The 10,759-nt window shown below is 39.9% G+C and overlaps 1 protein-coding gene across 4 annotated transcripts in view; it reads right to left on the bottom strand.

Annotated features, from left to right (window-relative positions):
- Positions 1-10,759, bottom strand: part of LRRC28 (leucine rich repeat containing 28) — a 139,828-nt gene that overhangs the window by 8,502 nt on the left and 120,567 nt on the right. The gene's annotated exons all lie outside the window — the stretch shown is intronic.

The raw sequence follows: 10,759 nt of genomic DNA, 5'->3' as shown, positions 1-10,759 counted from the left end.
AAACAAAAAAATTAGCGGGGCGTGGTAGCGGGCACCTGTAGTTCCAGCTACTTGGAAGGCTGAGGTGGAAGGACCGCCTAAGCCCAGCAGGTGGAGGCTGCGGTGCCAGTGATCATGGCATTGCACTCCAGCCTGGGCAACAGAGTAGGACTTTGACTCCAACAACAACAACAACAACAACAACACACACACACACACACACAAACTAGAAGATGAAAAGGCAAGCATCACATTTGAAACTTTTTCTTAGCTCAGGAAAGTATGTAAATTTTAAGTTTTTAGATACTTTTGTATTATCTCTAATTTCTAAAAATTATAGTTTGTTAGAATCCCTGTCCAGATAATTTTTATGCTACAAGAGGATGAATCTCAGACACAAAATGATCATAAATGTCAAGTGCATTTTGGGGGATTAACTGACAAAACTCTGTGTTTTCTTTAAAAGATAATTATGTCATGTTAAGTGCAAATCAGTCACAGAAGGAACACATTTCATACCACAACCATTAAGTTTTTTTTAAAATAAAGCTTCCAAGCAAAAGAATCCAACTCCATGAAGATCTGGGATCTTTGTTCACTGAAGCACAATGCCCACTGGGTCGTCATTAACTCCACATGAAGCTCAAGGGGGTTGGGTGAGTATCCTGGAGGTGTCACATCTGTGCTCCCAAGGCTTATTGTGCTTATTGCTTTGAGGGGACTCAGCTAATAACATATTGTATCTGTTTGTTGTATTAGTATCTGAGTTGTTACAAGTAGACCAACAAATTTGCTGCCTTAAGAATGGATTTGTGTTGGGTAAGTCCTTTAAAATCCAAAACTCTGACACCAGAGACATGAGAGTTTTAGGGGAGAAACTTGGAGTTAAGCAATAAGCTCTATAGTTTAAAGAAAAGATGCTGATAAATTCTACAATTCTAGAACACCAGACAACATTTGTTGCTTTAGAAACTCTGAATGTGTATTTACAGATAAGGCAGAAAAAAGAGCATTTCAGCTTGGTTTTAAAATACAGAAATACCACTATTCTTTAAACGAATGAATCAAATCATAATGCTGTTGGCACATATTGGAGACCATGGAAATCATAAGAAATGTGGGATTTTTTTTCCTGCAAATGCGTTTCCTGATTAAAAACAAAAAGCTTATCTTTGACTCATACAGAAATTCAAGCCAAAAGAAAAATAATATTTATAAGACAGAGTTAATCAGACAAAATCTTGAGCTTGTGTATGGATTAACTTACTGAAGAGTCACCTAATAACATATTGCATCTGTTTGTTATATTTCTGCTAATAGTAACTTTCCCTCACAGGAAGATTCTGTGTGCAGAATCACATACTTGTTTCTTTCTTGATCGATCCTTGCACTAGACAGTGAATGAGATATTTATGTGAAAAGAATTAGGTGGTTTGGTCAAAGCACAATTTCCAGTACCTACTATGGAGCACGGTACACAGCAGATGGTCAATCATTACATTTTTGATGTTATAATGAGGAAGAAACAGTTAAGAGCAATTTACTTCAGCTTGTTGAAGACTATTTCACTTGTGGGAAATTTCGTAAGTCACCTTAAGAGGGTGCCAATGAATAGGCTTCGGCTGAAAGAAAACAAAATTCCCCCAAATATATGCAAATAATGTTAGTATTACCAATATTACTTGGTTTCCTAGAAGTAATATTCACAAAAAGGGCAAGGAAATGTGAAACATTTCATAAGTGATGAAACCAGGTACAAGCTACATAGAAGAGATTTTCCTATGAGTGAGTGGGAGAGGGGAGGATTAGGTTGCTTCTAAGGATGAAAGGAAGCCACAAGATCAGGTCAGTGCCACACACCCTCCAACATGGTCTCTATCCTAACATAACAATGACCAGACACCTGGCACTCTCATGCAACCACTCTGGCCTGGAAGACCAAGAACTCCTCCAAAAACCAAGCTATGTACACCTGAGCTCACAAGTGACCTGACTGAAGTCCATGGTGCCACCACCTTCCACAGCACTAGGCTGGCACTAGAAGTTCAAAGCATGTTTGTTGACTGACCAGATAGATTGAAAAATGAGATGATGTGTTCTTCCAAGCAACTTGAAAGTAACTTCAAAGTCCCCCCCCCCGCAAAAAAATGTATTTACATGGAGGAAATTTCAGAGAGGGGTTCTTAGCATCACTGCAGGTTAGGAACTGTAGAGATTTCTAGGGCTCTTCTCTCAGGTGCAGGACTCTCTCCCTGGTGCAGGGCTCTGTCTCAGGTGCAGGACTCTCTCCTAGGTTCAGGGCTGTGTGTCAGGTGCAGGACTCTCTCCATCAGATGTAGGGTTCTCTCCATCAGTTGCAGGGCTCTCCCTCAGGTGCAGGACTCTTTCCCAGGTTCAGGGCTCTGTCTCAGGTGCAGGGCTCTCCCTCAGGTTCTGGGGCTCTCCTAGGTGCAGGGTTCCCTCAAGTGCTGGGCCCTACCTCAGGCGCTGGACTCTCTCCCATGTTCAGGGTGCTGTCTCAGGTGCAGGACTCTCTCCATCTGATGCAGAGCTCTGTCTCAGGTGCAGTATTGTCTCCGTCAGGTGCAAGACTTCCTCCATCAGGTGCAGGGCTCTCTCCCAGGTACAGGACTCTTCATCAGGTGCAGGTTCTCCCTCAGGTGCACTGCCTGCATTCCCCTGCCCTCCTTTGTGTGAGTCTTCCAAGAGGCCAGGGAGTGTGGGTAGCTGCTCTAGCTTCCTCCCTGCCCTCTGTCAGCAGCCCCAGTTATCCAGAGACTCCGGCTGGGGTTGCCATCCCACCACCTGGAGCTACGTCAACGTAAGGCCCAGAGCGCCTGGATCAGCCACACAACTGCAAAGTGCTGTGGCCAGTTCCCACCCAGGTTTCCTGGGTCACCATTCTGAGTCACAGTCACCGATATCACAATCCATGATGTCACTGTCCCTATGTCACATCCCTGATGGCCCAAGGGAGGCAGCCAGGACTTGAGGACCCTGGACAGCACTCTGGGGTGGGAACAGGTGATGGGGACTGTGAGACCAGATGGGCGCCCATCCAGTCCAGAGGCCTTTGGAACTGGAGCCACCTCCCAGCTCCAGGGGCCAACTGGTGATGGCGGTGAACTGCTGAATTAACTCCTTCAGTGCCAAGAACTCTGTGGAGACCCCATGGGCAGCCATCTTACCACTGCCACTACCAACAAACAACCCTAAGTATTTTTTAAAAGAAACCATCGGCCTACTAATGTTTTAATAATTAAAAATATTTTTAATTTCTAAAGAAATACCAGCTTTTTACAAAATTCAACATTACTCAAAGGAAACCACTGTTACTTTGGTGTATGAGTCCTTCAAGACCTTTTCTACATAAATACAATTGTTTAAGTATGTTATGTATGGGTATGTAGATACTATATATGTGCGCACACACATATATACACATATATTCACATCCATAATTGTTCTGACAAAAATTGGATCACACTATGCAAACTTTTATGCAACCTACTTAAACATTTTTAATTAAACAAAAAAAGTTTTGCGATAACAATCTTACATTTTCCTTTTTAACCTATATAAAGTTTTGGGCAAAGGGCTTGAGAGAATTCCTCTAGATGTAACTTTTAAAAAATTATTATTTTGTAGATTTCTAAAACTGTATCCTGAGTATACAGAGTTGACTTCTTCATTCCTCCTCATTCCTCTCTCCCAAGATAACCATAGTAAAGAGTAGGAGCTACATCCTTTTGAACTTTGCATTGTATTCACTAAAACCACAGTCACACACACACACACACACACGCACACACATACACACACACATGAGTACATGTACATACACACACACATATATTTCTCTTTTCTTTTTTTTTTTAGAAAGCACGATTTACTGAGAGGACAGAAAAGCTCCCACAGTGGGAGGGGACCCCAGGGGGTTGCCCACATATATATTTCAAAAGTATCTTGTTCAGTGTATTAAAGAATGTTTAATTTTCTATTTATGAATACCATTTCAAAATTTCTTCATGCTATATGGTGACCAACTTAGTGGCTAACCATACAGTACAGGGCCTGAAACAAAGATAGGAGTCAGACTATTAGAGTTCAAATCTCAGTTCTGCTCTGAGACCTTGGCCCAGTTTCTAATCTTCCTGTGTCCCTTATAAAATAGGACATTAGGTTGGACCATATGGAAGTGCTGAGGCATATGATTCATAAGATTCAACCTTACAACAGTACCTAACTTACAGTATTAAGAGAAGTAATACAGCTCAGCTTACAAGTAATATAGCTCAGCTCCTGATCCCTAAGACAAATGAATTCTTTCCACTATATCCCAGGGTCTGACTGCACAAAAGCAGAGATGTCGCCACAGCAAAATCTGAATATACGCTGTAGTATCTGTTATGGCTAAAACTTAACCCAGCAATATGGAAAGAATCATTGGGATAAAATACTCTGATGATTTAAGTAAGACCATTTAAATCCCTGTGATAATTTTCCATGTCAAATTGATTAGCCTATGATGTTCAACTGTTTGGTTAAATACCAGCCTAGATGTTGTTTTGAAGGTAGTTTTAAAAAATATATAATTATCATTTAAATCAGCAGTCTTTGAGTAAAGTAGATTGCCCTCTATAGTGTGGGCAGGTCTCATCTAATCAGTTAAAAGGCTTTAAGCATGAAGAAGTAGAAGCCATTCTCCTTAAGACTGCAACTCTGAAACCCTGCCTGCATTTCCAGCCTACTGCCCTGCAGAATTCGAGTTCAACACTACAACATCAACTCTTATCTGAATTTCCAGGCTGCCAGTCTACCCTACTGTTTTGAGCTTGCCAGCCCCTAAAACTGTGAGAGCCATTTCCTTAAAATCAGTTATCTACCTCTTTTCTCTCAATCTGAGAGAAAAATATCTGAGAGATTTTGCTGCCAGGAAGTGGGAGGCTGCTCTAACAAATACCTAAAAATGTGGATGTGGCATTGAATCTGGGTAATGAATAGAAGATGGAAGAGTTTTGCATGCATAATAGAAAAGGCCTATATTGCCCGAAGAGACTGTTGGTAGAAATAAAGGAGGTTCTGGCAAGGCCTAACAAAGGAAAGAGGGAGCTGTAGAGCATTTCTATTGTCTAGAAAATACATTGTCAGAACAGATTGTTGCTAGAAATATGAACACTAAAAGAGCTTTTAGTGAGGTCTCAGGCTGAAATGAAGAACATGTTATTGCAAGTTAGGAGAAAGGTAATCCTTGTTATAAAGTGGCAAAGAATTTGACTGAGTTATGTCTTCTTGGATGGAAAGCAGAACTTAGGTGATAACTTAGATTTGCAGAGATTTCTAAGCAAAGTGTTAAAGGCACAGCCTGGTTTCTCCTTGCTGCTTATAGATGTGAGTAAAATGCAGAAGGAGAGAGATAAATTGAGGTTATTCAGCAAAAAGGAACCAGAACTTGAAAATATGGAAAATTCTCAGCCTATTCATATTGTGAAAAATGAGAAAACATGCTTTGAAGAGAACACCAAGAGTATGGTGAGATGGCCATCTGTAAACAGACTAGGTATGTGACTTGTGGATCCAGTCAACCATTTCAGTAGAAATGCTCTAACTTGGACTGAACAAAACAGAGATGGGAAGACATAAAGATGCCTGTCAGACTTCTGAGATTCTGTAGGCAGGAATGGGCCAATGAAGCTATGCAGCTGCAAACACATATTATCCTTGAGGGGAAGAGGAGAAAGACCCAGGGTGGGGCCACCTCCTCTATTCCTAGAGAGCAGAGCAACCTCTTTGGTTCTTCCAGGACTGAAGGGGTGGGGCTGTTACTCTGGTGGGCCCAGAGGACACAGCAGGGAGCCAAAGAGGATTATTCTGAGGCCTTAAAATCTGATGGAATTTTACCTTCTAGGTTTTAGACTTGAGACCTGTGACCTCTTTTTTCTTTCTCATGTTTTCCTTTTTGGAATGGAAATGTCTATCCTATACCTGTTTCACCATTATATGACAGAAACAGATACATTTTTGTCTGGTTTCACAGGTTCACAGTTGGAGAGGATTTTGCCTCAGGATGAGTAATATCTTGAGTTTTATTCATACCTGATTTAGATGATAGTTAAGATGATATTTTGAACTTAAGATGTTGAGATAGGTTAGGACTTTTTGGGGATGTTGAGATGTGATGAATTTATTTTTCACATGAGAAGAACATGAATTTTAGGGGGTGTAATATTGTGAAATATGTATTTGGTCTTAGATCCTGCTTCCTGATATATAGTCCCTAAACCCTTGGAATCTCTGGAACAATAAGTGTCTTTCATTTGCTAATGAGATGACTGATGGCTGGGGATCTCTAGATAGCTTCAGGATGGGAGTTGATTACTGGAAAGACCTAGGCACGATGAGAGGGTTGGGACTTTCAGTCCCATCCCTGACCTCAGGGGAGAGAAGGGAGGCTGAGGGAGAGGGACTGAAGGTCAACTCTATCACCAATGGCCAGTGAATTAGTCAATCAAGTCTATGGAATCAAGCCTCCATAAAAACCCAAAGGGCTGTATTTGAAGAGTTTTGGGAGGGTTGAACACATGGAGGTTCCTGGAGGGTGGCACACCCAGAGAGGGATGGAAGATCTGTGCTCCCTCCCTACATGCCTTACCTTTCATCTGGCTATTCATCTGTATAGCCTTTACTATATTCTCATATAAACCAGTAAACCTGAGTTTGAATATTCTCTCCAAACCTTATGTCAGCATTTAATTGCCAATGTAACAATACTGAGAGGTGGGGCCTTTAAGAGGCAATTAGTGTCATTATCATAGGAGTGGGTTAGTTATCATGGAAGTGGCTTTCCTGATAAAAAGGATGAGTGGGGTCTTATTAGGTCTCTCTGTCTCCCATGCTTGGCGGCCCTCTGTCATGTCATGATGCAGCAGGAAGGCCCTCATCAGGTGTGGCCACTCAATCCTGGACTTTTCAGTCTCCAGAAGCATAAGCCAAATAAATCTCTTTTCTTTATAAATTACCCAATCTCATATTTTGTTATAGTAGCATAAAACAGACTAAAACAGTAAGTAAAGTGTTTCCATGAGCTCTGTAAACCACTCTAACAAATTAATTGAACACGAGGAGAGGGTATTGAGAGCCCTGATTTATAGCTGGTTGGTCAGAAGAATAGGTGACAACCTACTACTTGTGACTGGCATCTGAAGAGGAAGCAGTCATATCGGCTGAGCCCTTAACCTGTAGGATCTGATGCTATCTCCAGTAAGACAGTGACAGAATTGAATGGAATTATAGGACACCCAGGTGGTGTCCACTGGAGAATTGATTAGTTGCTGGTGGGGAGAAATCTCCAAATTTTGGTGACTAGAAGTGAAATATTCAGGACTGCATTGAGTGATTGTGTAAGAGAGAGATAAACTCTACCTTATTGGCCAGAGGGCAGATAGTTATGGGTTGGATTGTATTCCCCACCCCAGCCCCAAATTCCTATTTTCTCAGTACCTCATAATGTGACTACTGTGGATAAACTGTATCCTCCCCATCCCCAAATTCCTATGTTGAAGCCCTACCCCGCAGTGTGATGGTATCTGGAGAGAGGGCATTCCAGAAATAATTGGTTTAAAGGAGGTCATGAGGATGGGGCCATCATGATAAGATTAGTATCCTCATAAGAAGAGACACCAGATAGTGTGCTCACTCATTCTTTTTCTGTCTGTCATGAAAGAACACAGTGTGAGGCTGGCTGCCTGAGAGCCAGGAAGAGAGCCCTTACCAGAACCTAACCATGCTGGCACCCCAATTTCAGACTTCTATATTCCAGAACTATGAGAAAATAATTTCTGTTGTTTAAGTCATCCAGCCTACAGCATTTTGTTATAGCAGCTTGAGTTGACCAATAAAGAGATCATATTTGAAAACAGTGTCCTTATACATGTAATAAGTAAGCTGAAGTTATTAGAGTGGGCCCTAATCCAATATGACTGGTGTCCTTAAAAAAGGGAGAAACTGGGACACAGAAACAGATGTGTGTAGAGGGAAGGTAATATGAAGAGACTCAGGGAGAAGATGGCCAAGTAGAAAAGCCTGACCCAGATTCCCCTTCACAGCCTGAGAAGGAACCAACCCTGATGACACCTTGATCTTGGACTTCCAGCCTCTAGAACTGAGAGAGAATAAATTTATATTGTTTAAGCCACCCCATTTGTTGTGGCATCTCTAGCAAACTAACCCAATGCCTCTGAAAAATTGTGAGTAGCCTGATTTCCTATTGAGAAATACAGAACTTACAAGATCCACACATGCTTGGAAAAGCCAGACACATGTCATTTTACTCATAAATGATCATCTTAAATTGAAGTTCTTCATTTTAAGACATGGACAATAAGTTTTGGGAATGAAAATTTGCTATGCCCATAGGATCAAAAGTCATGAATTTACTAGCTATTCTCTGCTATATATTTGAAAGTTTGGGTATTTATTGTTTATGAAAAATAATATACTTTCTTTTTACTTCAAGCTGCATTAAATTTAGGTTGAAACTAACACATTCATGGAACTTGGTATTTCAGAAGAATATTCAATATGTTCCTTTTTAAATAATGCCAGATGTCCATATTAATTTAGATATTGGCCAATATAATGTATTATTTTATGACAAGCAATGCAAACTGAATTGACTATATTAGAAAACAATATTATCAAGACCTTTTAGAGTTTATGATGTTAAAAAATATCAATTTTATTTTCAGCAGCAAGCTACTGGAGATTCAAGTATTTGGTTTTCAGTTACAAAAGAAAGTACTTTAAAGACTATGGCGGAAACTGAAGTCAATGCTTTTAATACAATCTCCATGGCAACATGGGAAGGAGCACAGTCTGGTGGGCCAAATGAAAGCCACAAACTCTCAATTTCAGACCCTAGCATTAACTTACCACAGAAAGCCACGTTGGTACCTTGGCATTTCATCTCTGCTATTAACTGAGGCACTCTGGTTTTACTCAAAAGAAGGGCACTGCCTTGGTCCCATGTACTTGATATAAGCATTTTACTAAATTAGTACTATTATTTAATGTTCTGAAACAATAGATTGCTCACACTGATTTTCTAGGTTGTCACAAGGACATCAGCAGCAGTAAATAGAAAATGCAAACACCAAATAAGTTCTCTAAATGTCATATAGAGATAAGACAAGAATGTAATCTTCAAATTTTATTTGAAGGATCTACTTTATTTACATACATAAATTACCATGGTATTTTAAAAAATAAGTATTTAGAATCTGAAAAGCTACTGACTGAGCATCCTGACCGTATTGTTTTGTTTACATTTTTCACATTTTCAGTAAGGAAATGTTTTCCATAGGAAATTGTATAACAATATAATGCGTATAATTTTTAACTGTAGTTTAATAAATTAGTTAAGATTTTCCTATGATGATATCTTGCTAATATGAAGATCATTTGCTTCACATTTGAAACACAACAAAAATAAGAAATAAACAAGTCTCTGAGCTGCAATAGTTAATAAAAGTTAACATTTACTTAGAATTTTTTACATGCCAGGAACTGCCCTGGGCACTTCACATGATCTCATTTAATCCTTACAATGACCTTATTAAGTAGATGTTATTATTATCATCCCCATTTTATTGATGACTAAGTTCAGGAATTGTTTAGTAATTTGCCCAAGGTCTCCCAGTGATAGGGTCAGAATCGGGGCCTGTATATTTGATCATTGTGTGCTACTGCTTCTCAGAGATGTGTCTACTTTGTTAATTTTACTCATGTAGTAATATACTCAGAACTGGACTCAGTTCTTTCTACTCTAATTTAAATGCAATTCCACCAAATTTGGTTATCCAATCACCTAAGATTACTATAAGGAGCAAATTAGAAAGGTTTGGAGCAGGGTTCCTGTAAGCAGAAAATTGGACAGGAGTGGTGGCACATGCCTATAATCTCAACACTTTGCCAGGCTAAACTGGGAGGATTGCTTGAATCGAAGGTCAAGACCAGTGTGGACAACATAGTGAGACCCTGTCTCTAAAAAACAAACAAACAAATATAGAAAGTTCAAATAGGGACTCAAAGTATAATAATAACACAGGATTTTCCAGAATAAGAAAAAGATGAACAAGGTTTTGGAAGAGTGGGTAGAGATATGGAAACAGTAACGACCATTTGTGGAGCACCTCTTACGCACCAGGTGTCTGCCTTCATCATCTGCTAATCCTCACATGGCCCTGCAACGCAGGCTGACATATCTCCATTTCGAGAAGTGCTGCTGCCTACCCAAGCTCTCACAACAGAAGAGCCAGACTTACTGGGTGCAAAGTCCAAGCTCTGAACACTGCAACGCACTGCTTACCTTGTATTAGGAAACAAAGGAAGGAAAGAAAATCTTGAAAAGGTTTTTATAAAAGTGATGACAATGGATACGCTTTTTGGCATTGAAGAGGTATAACAGCTTCAAGTTACCTGAAAAAATGACTCACCCAAAATTCATCCGACGGTGGTAAGTGAGGTATTATAGTATACTTTTTAACTTTAAAAAATTCAAACTTAGAAAATCCATAAGCTTAAGTTGTGCAAATGGGGTATTCTTCATGTGATCTCTTGTCTTTAATTGTCTGGTATTCTTTTTTTTTATACTACCAGTACTGGGGGTTTATTTAGTGAACATTCTTAGCAAATTCAAGGCAATGTGCCAACAAGTAGAGTGGCATAAGAATGCTATTTGGAAGGGCTAGAAATTCAGCACAGGAACACGCATGCGTGCACA

This window comes from Carlito syrichta, unplaced genomic scaffold (assembly GCF_000164805.1).
Source record: "Carlito syrichta isolate Samal-C Ts95f unplaced genomic scaffold, Tarsius_syrichta-2.0.1 Scaffold302587, whole genome shotgun sequence".
Lineage (NCBI taxonomy): Eukaryota > Metazoa > Chordata > Mammalia > Primates > Tarsiidae > Carlito > Carlito syrichta.
Note: the sequence above shows the minus strand (reverse complement) of the source record. Positions and strands in the feature narration are given on the sequence as shown.